A 15,453-nucleotide genomic window follows, 5' to 3' on the forward strand; every position below is an offset into this window, starting at 1 on the left:
TATAATGAAGAGACATATCTGGAAAATTACCTAGGATTGGAATAAAGACTTGATTAAATGAACCATAATTCTATGTCTTCTGAACTTATTCATGTTATATATCAATGAGACTAGAATCATATGGGTAGTGATGGTTTTAGCCACCTGTCTCTATCAATATCTGGGTAAGGACAGGCTCTTAGCAGTTCCTGCAGCAATAGGTATTGTTGTGAGCTTGTCTATCTTTTCTTATCAGAGCTCTTTGCTGAAGGGATCAAAAAGCCATTGCTGGCAGGAGCTCTTCCAACTCTAAACAAAGGAACTAAGGAAATAAGCATGACAAGGATTTGAGATACACCTGACCCTATTATGAAGCTGACTTAAGCCCAAATATTACTTATCCCAAATGCCTCCCTTGAGTCTTACTGGTCCATAGATCATAGTAGTAAACTGGACCCCCAGAAATTAGTGTTAGCTCAGAGACACACTAAAAGTTCTGACTGGATATTTCCTTTATTCCAGTCTTCATTTATTCTGTGTGTTATGGTTTGACAGAGCTCTTCCTGAAAGTTGCCAGCACCCTCTTTTATTCTAAGTTTGTGAATTGATTCACATCAGAGAATTAAGACAGGGGTTGTGACTTTAATGGGGTCTTTTTTTTTTTTTTAACTTTATTTTACTTTACAATACTGTATTGGTTTTGCCATACATTGACATGAATCCACCACGGGTGTACATGCGTTCCCAAACATGAACCCCCCTCCCACCTCCCTCCTAATGGGGTCTTTTAAACCAGGGCTGTCTTTGCTCAACCTGGAATTTTCTCATTGTATACATCTTAGAGAATTATACATGTGTGTGATCTTATAGACATGTCTGTGGAAACATGAAGTCACAGGTGGGGAGATGTGGGGCTGCTGTCTGTCATGGTCATCACCTATTCCTTGCCTCTGCTGGTTTAGGGTGATTTTTTGGTTCTGCCACCCCTCCTCCTTTGCAATTCAGAGAGGCCATTCCACTAGCAAAGTCTCCCACACAACAGCAACTGCTGCTGCTGCTGCTAAGTCGTTTCAGTCGTGTCCGACTCTGTGCAACCTCATAGACACCAGCCCACCAGGCTCCCCGGTCCCTGGGATTCTCCAGGCAAGAACACTGGAGTGGGCTGCCATTTCCTTCTCCAATACATGAAAGTGAAAAGTGAAAGTGAAGCCGCTCAGTCGTGTCCTACTCTTAGTGACCCCATGGACTGCAGCCTACCAGGCTCCTCCATCCATGGGATTTTCCAGGCAAGATTACTAGAGTGGGGTGCCATTGCCTTCTCCGACAACAGCAACTACCAGCCTCCAAATACAGCCGTGAAATTCTTGCCTAAAAGCCACCTCACTATCTTCATTCCCCACAGTCTTTCTCAAGATTTTGGGATGGTTCTGTCTTTTAGGTCCTCCCAGGGGCCATAGATTGAACTCAGGTGGTTGGGGAATGGGCAAAGATAAAGCAATTCTAGTGATCCTTTCTCTGTGGATGTTTGGATCATTTCTCCTATTATTCCAAAAGGTTTCTGGCATATTGTCTCCTTGGAGACATTTTTAAAGATGATGGAATTTGGGCCCACAAAATACAGATGATGTACGGTTTCAGTGGAGCTGGGTTCTGTGATGTTGGACTTGTGCTCCGAACATGAATATGTTAGTCCCTCAGTCGTGTCTGACTCTTTGCGACCCCACGGACTGTAGTCTGCCAGGTTTCTCTGTCCATGGGATTCTCCAGGCAAGAATACTAGAGTGGGTTGCCTTTCTCTTCTCCAGGGGATCTTCCTGATCCAGGGATCAAACCTGGGTCTCCTGCATTGCAGGCAGATTCTTTACTATCTGAGCCACCAGGGAAGCTCTGAATGTGGGCAGGTACTTTGATGAGGGTGTGTACAGACCTTTGCTGAGCTGCTCAGCTTATTACAGTGGTACAGTTGGCCTTAAGCTGTCCTGATTGGGGTAAGAGACTTTAAGTCAGCCATGGGTGATTTGACCTCAGGGGCTGATTACACTTTGTGCTCCACAAGTAAGTGCCTATTTCTGTATAAGAGGAGACTGAAGCAAAGACTCTTGGGCTCCCACAAAGCACAGGTCACATATCAGAGCCAAGAGACAGGTGATCTGAGTCAAGAAGGGGACAGGCTTTGGCCAGACATTGGGACCCACATAGAAAAGGCCAGCCACATGGGTCTTTATCAAGTTTTACCCTTCAGTGTCAGGACCTCAGGATGAAGGCTGCGTCGGTTTACTGCCTTGGTTTTCCCTAGGAAGACATGATTAGAGCTAATAGGTATTGGTATCCAGAGTGGATCTTCTATGAATACCCAGTCGTCTATATGATGAAATTATTTTTCATAATAACCATGTAATAATCAGTATAATCATTGTTTTTGTTCTTCAGTTGTAAACAACAAAGGAAGAATAAATTTCTGTTTTAAAGATATTATTGAAATTCAATAAAATATTTCATGTATGAAGTAAAATTTAGACTTGACAAACAAAAATACTGCATCTCATAGCTGGCATTCTGTTTCATTCTTGCAAAGGTTAAACACAAATAAAAGCTTCAATGTTTGCACAGACAGACTAAAGAAACCAAAATTAGTTTCTTTGCCTTTACAGTAACTGTGCCATCCTGCTTATGCAAATCTGCAGTTTAAATGTGGGAATATGTAATATCACAGGGGCATCTGGGGACACAAATTGCACCTGGAACAAACTTGAACAGTTCCCAACATTTACTCACTTGCTTTTGAAACAAATGTATATAGATGAGTCCCTATATGTCAGGGGGTTACATGGGGGTGTTCAGAATTACCTTCCAGGTAAAATACGATATTTGTTAAAGGGTAGGTAAAAATGTGCAAATTTAAAGCTTATGTATTATTAAAACTCAATGACAGCAATCATTTTGAACTTAGACTAACAAAAGATTTTATCGGAAAGGACTATTTTATCACTTATTTGTTTAGAATTGCTGGTAAATGTTAATAGTAAAAAGACCAATTTTAATAAGTTTTATCATGTTTCTTAATTTTCTTAGAGCATCTTATTTTTTTATAATTTTATTCATTTATTTTTGGCTCAACGGGGTCTTCATTGGTGCATGCAGGCTTTCTCTAGTTGTGGCTAGTGGGAATTACTCTCTAATTGCAGTACACAGGCTTCTCATTGAGATGACTTTTCTTTTTGCAGAATATGGGGCCTAGGCATGTGGGCTTCAGTAGTGTTGGTGAATGGGCTTAGTTGCCCCATGGCATGTGGAATCTTCCCGGACCAGGGATCAAACCTGTGTTCCCTTCATTAGCAGGTGTATTTTTAACCACTGGAATGCCAGGGAAGTCCATAAAGCCTCTTCTTAATGCTTCAAACCAGATTAACTGACCCCTCCACCCTGCTCTTGGTATGTCAGTGGCTAAGAGTTCCATGGTAGGGGAAACAATGTTATTTATACACCTTCTAAATATGAGGAATGAGAAATAATATTTGCTCTTTTCAAGCTCTGTGGGTTGATTGCAGGCATCATAGTGAACATGGGTAGAGTTGCCATTGTAAATGACTAATTCCTGGCCTAGTGAGAAAGAGTAGAGAGAGGACATTGGTGAATGTCTTCCCTGATCCAATGCTCCCATGATTATATGAATTCATTATTAGCAAGAGTACTTGACTAATAGACTAAAATTGCATTTACCTACAGGTTCCTAGTGGTAGGACAGCTTTCTAGAGAGTTGATGTATTTGCCTTTATCTTTTCCTCTTGCTTCCTTTCTAGGGTTGTTCTTCAACTGGGCAGGGAACCGAGTGCTATATACTGCGCACTTCAGCAACAGTCCCTGTTTCATCCAGGATTCATTTAGTAACCATGCAAAAATGTAGAAACAGCTCTGTCTACTCCAGTTAGCACACTTAGTAGAGGATCTCTGATCAACACATCTCTATTGATAAATTCAGACTAATCCAAAAGAATGCTCTACCCTCTTTGCTTTAATCTGTTTCCACATCTATTCTCCAAGTTTTTACTGAAATTAAAAAAAAAAAGATTAACTTTTACAAATTGGAGGATTTGTCAACTTTCTCCTCCCAAGGTGAAGCTTGTAATTTTGTGCTCCTGAGGCTTGCCAGAATCTGATTCTAATCAGTAGTCTTGAAACTGATTGCTGGTGTCAGGGTATGAGGAGAATTGCCGTCTCCTTGTATGTGACCATGAATAAGGCTGTTCTTGGGTCTTTGGAAGGATAGCTAAGTCCCTCCAAGCAAGAGAAGGGAGGGTGCCCACTTCTCAAAGAGATTTAAGGAGGGTTTGGGTACAGCTGAGTCAGAGGACTAGAGTACTTCAGAAAACTCTGAATGCTCTTGAATTACTCTGGTGGGAGTCCTACACTTTGCTAGAAAATGTCCTAAATAATTCTCATGAGAGACCCGGACTGTAAATATAAGAAGCTCACAATCACGGGGTCCATTGGATTAGCCTTACTGGTGCAGCAAGAGAAAAGATCTCTCAGCCTTCATGAGAAAGCTAAAATGAGAGTTTCTTATAACATAGTCATAAAAGAAAAAAATATCTTTTAGTATAGTCACAAAATATCAGTCTATAACTTGTTTGGAAGATTTAGGAATTTCATATCGGCAGTCCTTTTTCTTTAGCTTCCCAGCATTTTGTTAGAAATAGGCATCCATATCACAGTCCTTGAATTTAGCCATCTCTTCCTGGAAGGGTCTTCTCAAGTCCCCACAACTTAGCCTTCAATGGCACTTCACTGCAGGTGACCATAGGTGAGAATTAGATAAGCTTCTTCACCACTGCTTTCCATGAAGTGCTGAGATCATATTCCCTAACACTAGTTGATTTTTATTGCCTTCAGCTCTAAGCAAGGCAGAAAACCAATTCCAGCTCCCTTCCCCCCACCATGATGGTCTGTTATGTGGATCCACTCCTGAAGCCAATTTCTGTAGCAAGCTGAAAGGGTTTCAGTTGCAAACAACCAAACCAACTCTGAATGATTCAAGCAGAAAATAAAGGTTTTGAAAAGTTATTATCTTGTTCATAGACTTACAGGAGATGCTGGAGAAGTAAGCAGAGAAAACTGGAAAAATCAAAGAGACTTGAAAATAATGTTCAGATCCATTCTTTTCCTTTCTTTATTTTTGGCTGTGCTGGGCCTTTGTTGCTGTGCACAGGCTTTCTCTAGTTGCAGTGAGTGGGAGCTACTCTCCAACTGTGGTGCCTGGGCTTCTCATTGAAGTTCTTCTCACTGAGGTTCTCAACAAGAGCTTCTCTTGTTGCACAGCACAGGCTCTAGGCACTTGGGCTTCAGTAGCTGTGGGGTATTGGCTTAGCTGCTCCTTGGTATGTGGAGTCTTCCCAGGCCAGGGATTAACCTGTGCCCCCTGCATTGACAGGCAGATTCTTAAGCCCTGGACCAGGAGAGAGGTCCTCAGATTCATTCTTGTGAGATGTATCTGCTGCCTTCAATGAGTATGGGACACCAGACGTCGCTCTGTCTCTCTGAAGTCCTACCTTAGACCTCAGTAGTCTCTGTTGGCACCCCTGCCACTGCTACATCTTGTTGTCATCCATCTCTAGCTCCAAATTCAATGTCTGTCCTATTGGTCTGGCCTTATGCTTATGGCTGTCTGTCCTCCACCTTATCTGGTGTTTGCTTAGAGAAGCTGAAAAACCAAGAGACGTGGGTTGTCAGTTTCTATAGCATTGCTCCCTCAGCGGTGTCAGACTTTTTGCCAACCCGTGGACTGGCCCCCGCCAGGCTCCTCTGTCCCTGGGATTTCCAGGCAAGAATACTGGAGTGAGCTGTCATTCCTTTCTCCAGGGGATCTTCCAGACCCAGGGACTGAACCCAGGATGCCTGCATTGCAGGCAGATTCTTTACCATCTGAGCCACCAGGGAAGCCCTGTTAGTTTCTATAACAGGAAGAAACTTCTGCTTCCCACCAGAGTGTGTAAGGTGAGGAATTCTCTAAACACTGGGAAGAGGGCTACTGTAAACCAGCCAATGTTCACTACATCCCTATATTCTGCACCAACCACATTGACCCCTTTCTTCTTTCTGGGAACTCTCCAACCACCTTCTTTTTAATATCCTCCTGTTGGGGACTCTTCCCCAGATCTTCCTATTAACGAGCTCCTCCTCATCATATGTGTCCCATAAATGGCATTTCCTCAAAGTGACCTTCCTCAGCTACCCTATCTGAAGGAAGGTGGCTGGCCTCATCCATTTCCAGCAGTCACTCTTTACCCGATCACTCAGATTTATTTTCTGCATCCCTTCTCACTATCTGAAATGGTCTCATGTAGACGTGTAAGTGCTTATTGTCTGTCCTTTCCATCTAGAATGTAAGTATTATGAACTCAAACATCTCAACTGTGACCTTATCTGTTTTGATTACACCACTGAATCCCCAGCATCACGAATGGTGACTGTCACATATCAGGGTTCAATTGGGATGCATGGAATAGATAAATTAGTCAAGATCCCAGTCTGATGTAGACAAACACTTCTGTGGAATCCAAGGCCAGGACAGAGCTGGGACACAGGTACCTCCTGTAACTCTGGTGTGTACTATTATTGGCTTTCATTTTCCCCAAAAGAGTGCTCAGCACGGGGCATCAGCTCCCAGGTTCAGTATGAATCTAAATAATGCATGATTGTGAAAGACTTTGAAAATATAAAAGACCACATCAATTCTAAATCATATTCTCGATGCATGTGGATTGTTCTGCAGGTACCACTTTCTGGTCAATCAAACCACACATTATATGTGATGTAGTGATCCTACTGAGCAAATCACCATTTCAGCATATACTGATTTATGGCAATTTTTTGTTGAAATGATGAGCTCTGCACGCTTCTATGGTGTGTGCCTTTGACAGGCACTGGGCAATGTCACAAATTTCAGTGTTTTACCTTAGGAAATTCAACGTACTTCCTGATGTCACTGAAATGGTTGGAAAACCATGAAAACATCCTCAAGGCAAGTCCCAGTGATTCTGGGACACCAGGCAAAATTTCCAAGCATATCTGGATAGGGCAGTTCTCACAGTCTGTTTTTAAAATGACATAAAACACGGAGTGAATGATCATTTGCTTGAAACAATTAGACCTTGGCTTTGGCATCTCAGTTCAACTGAAAGAAAAAATGAATTGTTCAGAGACCCAGGACTGAATCCATAAAATGAGACGATTTTCATTTCTCCCAGAACATAGATGTGTGATCTTGGGAAGTCACTTTTTCATTATCAACCACAGAATGTTGGATAAATTTCTCTCTAAGTCCCATGGTACTGATACTCCTGTTCTTTGAATTCTAGGAATTAACCTCTACATACCATCTGTGGTGATGGTAGAAACCTCTTCATGATGAAGGGATGGAACTTGGCTCAATTTTGAAAAACATCGTGTCTCAATCCTATTTTTTGGCATTCATTTTCCCCCATGTGAATTATAAAGGTGATCTCTTTCTATGAGGTTCCTCCATCAGAGAAGTATTGTCTATTAACTAAAAATAGGTAAGTATCTGAGATTTCCATTCTGCAACTGCCTTGGTCTGTTTCTAAGTAGCCAGTGTTTTGAACTCAGGTGATGACTTTTGAAATCCTCTTCAGCTCGCTGCCTCATTTAGCTTTGATGCAAAGGAGACTCACTGTTATCTCTAGAAATTCCTTCTTTTCTTTTTAGCTCTGCAGAGAATCATCTCCATTTTTATTACTTGGTTCTATCGGTGATTACCGTATAAGCCCCTGATGTCACTGTAAGAAGCTCCTGATCAGCTTTGGTTGATTAGCTTCCTGGAGGAGAGGGACCAGGGTTCAGTGAGAGCACTTCTGGTTTTGCTTTCAGGCAAAGGCAGCTGGGCTCAGCTGCCAAGTTGATAAGGAACAGAGAACTGGGCACCATCCAAGCAGAACACTCAGTCTCAAAAATTGCTAAGGCAGAGAAAGGCATAAGACACATGTGACTAGTTCTGAGCATATGTGCTCAAGCCAGAGAAGAAAATTTAAGGGAAAGACTGCTTTCTCGTGCCAATTAGAACTCCTTATATCACCCATTTGACAGGCAAACCTATATCACTTGAAATTTCTAAAATACAACATGTCTCTCACATATGGCATAGGGTATTTTTATCCCCAAATCCATATGATCTCAAATGGGAAGTTATAAAGACAGAATCGTAGCAATGTGTCTCGGGGGAAAATTGGCCACTCCAAGACCCTTGTATCCCTCTTGCTCCATCCCCTGTCCACTCCACTGAGAGCTACAACTTGTGTTTCCCTTATATCTGCTCCTAATATGTATTATTATTTATTTTAAATTGCCAAATTCACTGAAATGCATCAAACGCCTATTTTAATAGAGTGCATCAAGGAAAGTATTGCTGCAGTAAATTTGCATGCGGCAGAGTTTTCAAAATGATGAGGCCCAGAGACACTGTAAATTTCTACCACATGCTGTTATTGCAAAAATAAAAACCTAAATGGACATGAAAAGATACATCGTCCCTCCAGGCATGGACTCTTGATGAAGCTGTTCAACTCCAAGCTCAGGTCACTGCCAGCATTAGTATTCTATGATTATCTGTCTTCTTCACAAAACAAACCTCAATTTAAAAGTCCTATTCAACTGGCTGCAGAAACACAAACAAAACTCAGGCATCTTGGTGTCCCCTCCAGTCTCCCAAGAGATTCTTCAAGGATATACTGACTCACTTTGAAGAATGTGACACCTGGTAACTCTCAATGCATTTAGGAAGGCCACACCCACCCCAGAAGCCTCTAGCAGTCCTATGCTTTCTCATCTGCATTAAAAAAAAAAATTTTTTTTTTAATTGGAGGATAGTTGATTTACAGTATTTCATTAGTTTCAGGTATACAGCAAAGTGGGTCAGTTATGTGTATACATATATCCACTTTTTAAAGATTCTTTTCCTTAGTGCCTCTTGGTGAAGGTGAAAGGGGAGAGTGGAAAAAGCTGCTTAAAACTCAACGTTCAAAAAACTAAGATCATGGCACCCAGTCCCATCATTTCATGGCAAATAGATGAGGAAACAATGGAAACAGTGACAGACTTTATTTTCCTGGGCTCCAAAATCACTGCAGATGGTGACTGCAGCCATGAAATTAAAAGACATTTGCTCCTTGGAAGAAAAGCTATGACGAGCCTAGACACCATATTAAAAAGCAGAGACATTACTTTTCCAACAAAGGTCAACCCACTGCAACTAGAGAGTAGCCCTTGCTAACCACAACTAGAGAAAAAGCCCACACAGCAACGAAGGCCCAGGACAGCCAAAAATATTTTAAAAAATAATAATAAAGAGAAAAACAAGCTGCCTTCCAATTCAGGGGACATGTGTTGAATCTTTGGTTGGGAACTAAGATCCCACATGCTTAGGGGCAACTAAGCCCACTCACCAAAACTGGAGAGATCCCACGTGCTGCAACTAAGACCCTATGCAACCAAATAAATAAATAAATATTTAAAAAATGGAAACTGTCTCAAAGCTGTGGTGATAACTAAAGGAGTAAAATATCAAAGTGTTTAGAACAGTGCCTGGCCCATGACAAGCATTCTATACATGTTTGCTGTCATTATTATGTGATACATCAACTTTTTACTTCTAAATTAATACTTTATATAACAATATAAATGATTCCCTCCATTGGTTCCACAACTCTGTGCACTTCATAAGAAAGATAAATTCACCCCTTTTTGAAAAACTTGGTATTTCTAGCTGTTAGCTATGAAGTTAGAAAGAAGGAAAATTATATCAATATTCACATTTATTGAGTGATTACAACTGGTCAGACAGGATCACCAGTTCTAAGACAATGGCTGAAGAAGCCATTCTGAGGTTTTGGCTCTTTAGAATTGTATATTTAGTTAGGAACACATAATGTGAGTCGATACTTTTTAAAATCCATGTGCTATAAGAGTTCTTTACTAATGGTTTCTTAAAACCATTAGTAAAGAGCTCTTTACTAATACTAATACTAATACTAATACTAATGGTTTCCCTTGTAGCTCAGGTGGTAAAGAATCCATTTGCAATGCAGGAGACCTGGTTCAATCTTCTCAGGAAGATCCCCCAGAGAAGGGAATGGCTACCCGCTCCAGTATTCTTGCCTGGAGAATTCCATGGATAGAGTAGCTTGGTGGGCTACAGTCCATGGGGTTGCAAAGAGTTGAACACACAACAAAGCGTATAGGAGAGAAATGACTTTAGCCTGGGGAAATCAGGAAGGGATTCACAGAGGAGGCGCTATTTTTGGATGGCCTTTGAAGGAAAAGTCAGATTGATCTAGAAGAAGAAAGAAGCAATGGTGTTCCAGGAAGATGTTTGGTGACTTCTAGCTAGATATCTTCTCATGACAAGTCTGTTCTCATCAGTTAATAATATTTCCTGAAAACAGGGTTTACCTGTGGGTGGGTGTTGAGCCAATAGACACAACCAAAAATTAGGGGAAGGAAAGATTTATTATTACTTGCAGCAAATAAAGAGGACACCAGGAATCTTTCCCCAAGACATATCTCCTCAACAACAAAACTGGGCAAGATTTAAGCTAAGGGTATGTGGGTTGGGAAGATCCTCTGGAGAGGGAAATGGCAACCACTCCAATATTCTTGCCTGGAGGATTCCAGGACAGATGAGCCTGGTGGGCTATAGTCCATGGGGTTGAAAAAAGTCAACTCAACTCAACTGAGCAAGTAACAAACACATACACATGCATATTCATGAAGAGGTTAGACCAGAAGAGAATTTAGCATAGAATTGGGGCAAAGGTCAACAGAGTCCAAGTCTTAGTTGATTGAAGTCAAGAGGATCAACATCATCATTGCATCCTCCACCTTGTTGGGCTTTGTTTCTGCAGGAATCAAAGATATATTAAGATGTAAATCCTTTCAGAAGGAACTAGGACTCTGCTTTGAAAGTGAGTGTTAGTTGCTCAGTCATGTTCAACTCTTTGCAACCCCGTGGACTGAAGCCTGCCAGGCTCCTCTGTCCATGGGATTTCCCAGGCAAGAATACTGGAGTGGGTTGCTGTGCCCTTCTCCAGGAGATCTTCCCAACCCAGGGATCAAACACGGACCTTCTGCACTGCAGGCAGATTCTTTACCATCTGAGCCACCTCGGAAGCCCAGGACTCTGCTTTATCACTGCCCTATTGTTTGACTGCCTTTTCTCTGTTCCTGCATTCCTTTGTTTCCTTAAGATCCTTCATTACCAAGACCTGTTCAAGGGCAAGCATTATACCCAGGCTTAGATCACAAAATAGCATAGGTCAAAATGGGTCCTCTCCTGTCAAGAAAGCCATGGTTGGACCTTTTTCTCCAAGGACCACCTGTCATATCTGCTTACAGTAATGCCTATCATCCCTGAAAATGCTTTGGAGAGTCTGGGAATGCTGCCGTACTCTGCTCTCTTTACCAATGCTCTTACCATCTTATCTAGAGCAGTTTGTAGGAAAAAAAAGAAACTAGTATAGACTTGAATATCCTGTCAACATATCTGACTCACCTATAAGAGTCTGTGGAAGTCTCTTAGTTCAGTTTAAATTATTTTACTTCCATGAAAACATCTCAAACTTGAATTCCTTTATTTAAGTCACTAACAGCGGCAGACATTATAGAATAACTTAACTTGTGGGCTTCCCTGGTGGCTCAGTGGTAAAGAATCCTCCTGCCAATGCAGGAAACAGGGTTTGATCCTTGGGTTGGGAAGATTCCCTAAAGAAGAAAATGAAATCCCACTCCAGTTTTCTTTCCTGGAAAATCCCATAGACAGAGAAGCCTGGCTGGGTACAGTCCATGAGGTCACAGAGTCAGACATAACTTAGCGACTAAACAGTGGCAAAAACTTAACTTGGATTCTCAACTCTTCTCTAATACTTCCCATTTTGACAGTCGTACATTTAAAAACCTCTACTCAGTCTTCCCATGGATCTCAAAAGTCCAAATAATACCATTTCAGCCAATGAGACATGGCTGAAGTCTACTGAGGAAGGTACAGCTGCAACTCCTAAAATCCTTCCTCACTTCTTTTTGTCTCTAATGCAGATATTTTGCTGAACTTCAGTGCCCAACTTGTGCCTGGGAAAGAAAGGTCAAGATAATCACATAGATATTGTGTGTCTGCCTTAGTTAAGCTATTAAGTTAATGTCAGCAGTCACTTGACTTCATACTTCTTGTAATAAGTGAAATAATCTGCTAGTTGTATAAACTTCTGTAAATTAGGTTTCTTGTTACTTGCAACTAATATGTTCCTAGCCAATGAACCAAAGCCGTATTCCAGACCTGGATCCACGGTGCCATCATGGACTGCCTTCTCTTCACCAAAACATGATCTCATTCTGGACCGTATAGTGCAAGCCCTGTTGTTGCTGTTGTTCAGTCACCCAGTCATGTCCAACTCTGCAACCCCATGGACACACCAGGTCTCCCTGTTCCTCACTATCTGGAATTTGCCCAAATTCATGTTTATTGCATCAGTGATGCCATCCAGCCATCACATTCTCTGATGCCCTCTTCTCTTTCTGCCCTCAATCTTTCCCAGCATCAAGGACTTTTCCAACGAGTCATCTGTTCACATCAGATGACCAAAATACTAGAGCTTCACTTTCATCATCAGTTCGTCCAGTGAATATCCAGGGTAGATCTCCCTTAAGATTGACTGGTTTGATCTCCTTGCTGTCCAATGGACTTTCAGGAGTTTTCTCCAGCACCCCAGTTCCAAATTATCAATTGTTTGTCATTCTGCCTTCTTTTTGGTTTAGCTCTCACAACCATACATGACCACTGGGAAGACCATAGCCTTGACTATAATATGGAACTTTGCTGGCAGAGTAATGTCTCTGCTTTTCAACAGACTGTCTAGCTTTGTCGTTGCTTTCCTGCCAAGAAGCAATCGTCATCTGATTACATGGCTGCAGTCACTGTCCACAGTGATTTTGTAGCCCAAGAAGAGGAAATCTATCACTGCTTCCACCATTTCTCCTTCTATTTGCCATGCAGAAATGGGACCAGATGCTTGGAGAAGGAAATGGCAACCCACTCCAGTGTTCTTGCCTGGAGAATCCCAGGGACAGGGGAGCCTGGTAGGCTGCCGTCTAAGGGGTCGCACAGAGTCAGACATGACTGAAGCGACTTAGCAGCAGCAGCAGCCATGATCTTAGCTTTAATAATATTTATTCTTAAGCCAGCTCTTTCATTCTCCTCCTTCAACCTCATCAAGAGGCTCTTTAGTTCCTCTTTGCTTCCTGTCATTAAAGTGGTGTGATCCACATGTCTGAGGTTGTTGATATTTCTCCCACCTATCTTGATTCCAGCTTATAACTCATCCAGCCTAGCATTTCTCATGATGTGTTCAGCATATAGGTTAAATAAACAGGGTAACAGCCGACAGCCCTGTTGTACACCTTTTTCAATCTTGAACCAATCAGTTGTTCCATACGGGATTCTAACTGTTGCTTCTTGACCCACGTACAGGTTTCTCAGGAGACAGGTAAGATGGTCAGCTATTCCCATCTCTCTAAGAGTTTTGTGCAGTTTGTCATGATCCATACAGTCAGAGGCTTTAATGTAGTCAATGAAAGAGAAATAAATGTTTTTCTGAAATCCTCTTGCTTTCTCTATAATCCAGCCAATGTTGGCAATTTGACCTCTAGTCCTTCTTCCTTTTCTAAACACAGCTTGGGTATCTGGAAGTTCTTGGTTTGCATAATGCTGAAGCTTAACTTGCAAAATTTTAAGCATGACCTTACTAGTATGGGAGATGAGTACGACTGTCCAATGATTAGCACATTCTTTGGTACTACCCTTCTTGGGAATTGGGATGTAGAGCTCTATAATTCTGGAATGAAATAAGCAATGCCTCTTCAAACTGTTTTTTTTTTTTTTTAATTCACAACTTGTATACTTTTAATAGAATAGCCACCACATATATAAAGCAAAAGTTGATAAAAATACAAGGGGTAAAAGAAATCCATCATCATAGTGGGAGATCTTCACTCACCAATTTTAGTAGTAAAACAGATCTTTTAAAAGTCAATGGACAGATAGAAGGTTTGAATAGTACAATTAAAGTTGATTAAATGGGTATGTTTACAAGTAACTCCAAAATACACATTTTTATGTGCATATGAATAATCTGTGAAAAACAATCACCCAATGGGTCAAAGCACACACAATTCAAAGTAACTGACAACATACAGAGCATACTATCTGTGCAATGCTGTGTTTAGTCACTCAGTTGTGTCCAACTCTTTGTGGCCCTATGGACTGTAGCCCACAAGGCACGTCTGTCCATGGGATTCTCCAGGCAAGAATACTGTAGAGTTGCCATGCCCTCCTCCAGGGGATCTTCCCAACCCAGGGATCCTACCCTGGTCTCCAGTATTGCAGGTGGATTCTTTACCATCTGAGCCACCAGGGAAGCCCAGATATTTATGTGTGTGTGTACTTAGTCACTCTTTGCAACTCCATGGACTGTAGCCCGCCAGGTTCCTCTGTCCGTTGGGATTCTCCAAGCAAGAATACTAAAGTGGGTTGCTATGCTCTCCTCCAGGGGAATCTTCCCAGCAGGGGATCAAACCCAGGTCTCCCATATTGCAGGCAGATTCTTTACCATCTGAGCCACCAGGGAAGCCCAAACACTTTGGGCCCCATGGGACACAGCTAAGAGCATTGAGGGGGTGCCAAGAGGAAAGGGGCAGCGACTGGTGGGGGCTTGCCTCCAACTGCCCACAGGCTGCCAAGATCCAGCTATGATCTTTTTAACTGAAGTAGCTTTTGGAGCTGGAATTACGGCAGCTGGTGGCACCAGACTTGCCCTCCAATGTATCTTTGATAAAGGATTTAAAGGATTCAATCCAACTACAGGGCCTTGAAAGAGTCTTTTATTGTTATTTTCCATCACTACCTCCCTGGTCAGGAGTGGATAATTTGCCCTCTTGCTGTCTTCCTTTGATGTGGTAGCTGATCGCAGAATAAATGTCTTTGTTGTCTATTTTTACTCAAAAAAGAGGAGTAGAAAAATTCATAAAAGTTAAAGTGAAAAAGTGAAAGTGAAGTCACTCAGTCGCATCTGACCCTTTGTGGCCCCATGGACTGTAGCCTACCGGGCTCCTCCATCCATGGGATTTTCCAGGCAAGAGTACTGGAGTGGGTTCCCATTTCCTTCTCCAGGGGATCTTCCTGACCCAGGGATCGAACCTTGGTCTCCCACATTGTAGGCAGATGTTCTACCGTCTGAGCCACCAGGGAAGTCAGAAAAATTCATGTTAAATTTATTTTTTCTTTTTCTTAAAATTTTTTCTTCTCAAATGTTTTAAAATGATTCTCCAATTCTAATCAGATGAAGGTCCAATGGCCTAACTTGGAAAATAATTCTAAGTCCTCCACAATCTCTTTGTAATTTACCTTTCTAGACTTAA

The sequence above is a fragment of the Budorcas taxicolor genome, chromosome 13 (genome assembly GCF_023091745.1).
Source record: "Budorcas taxicolor isolate Tak-1 chromosome 13, Takin1.1, whole genome shotgun sequence".
Taxonomy (NCBI): Eukaryota; Metazoa; Chordata; class Mammalia; order Artiodactyla; family Bovidae; genus Budorcas; species Budorcas taxicolor.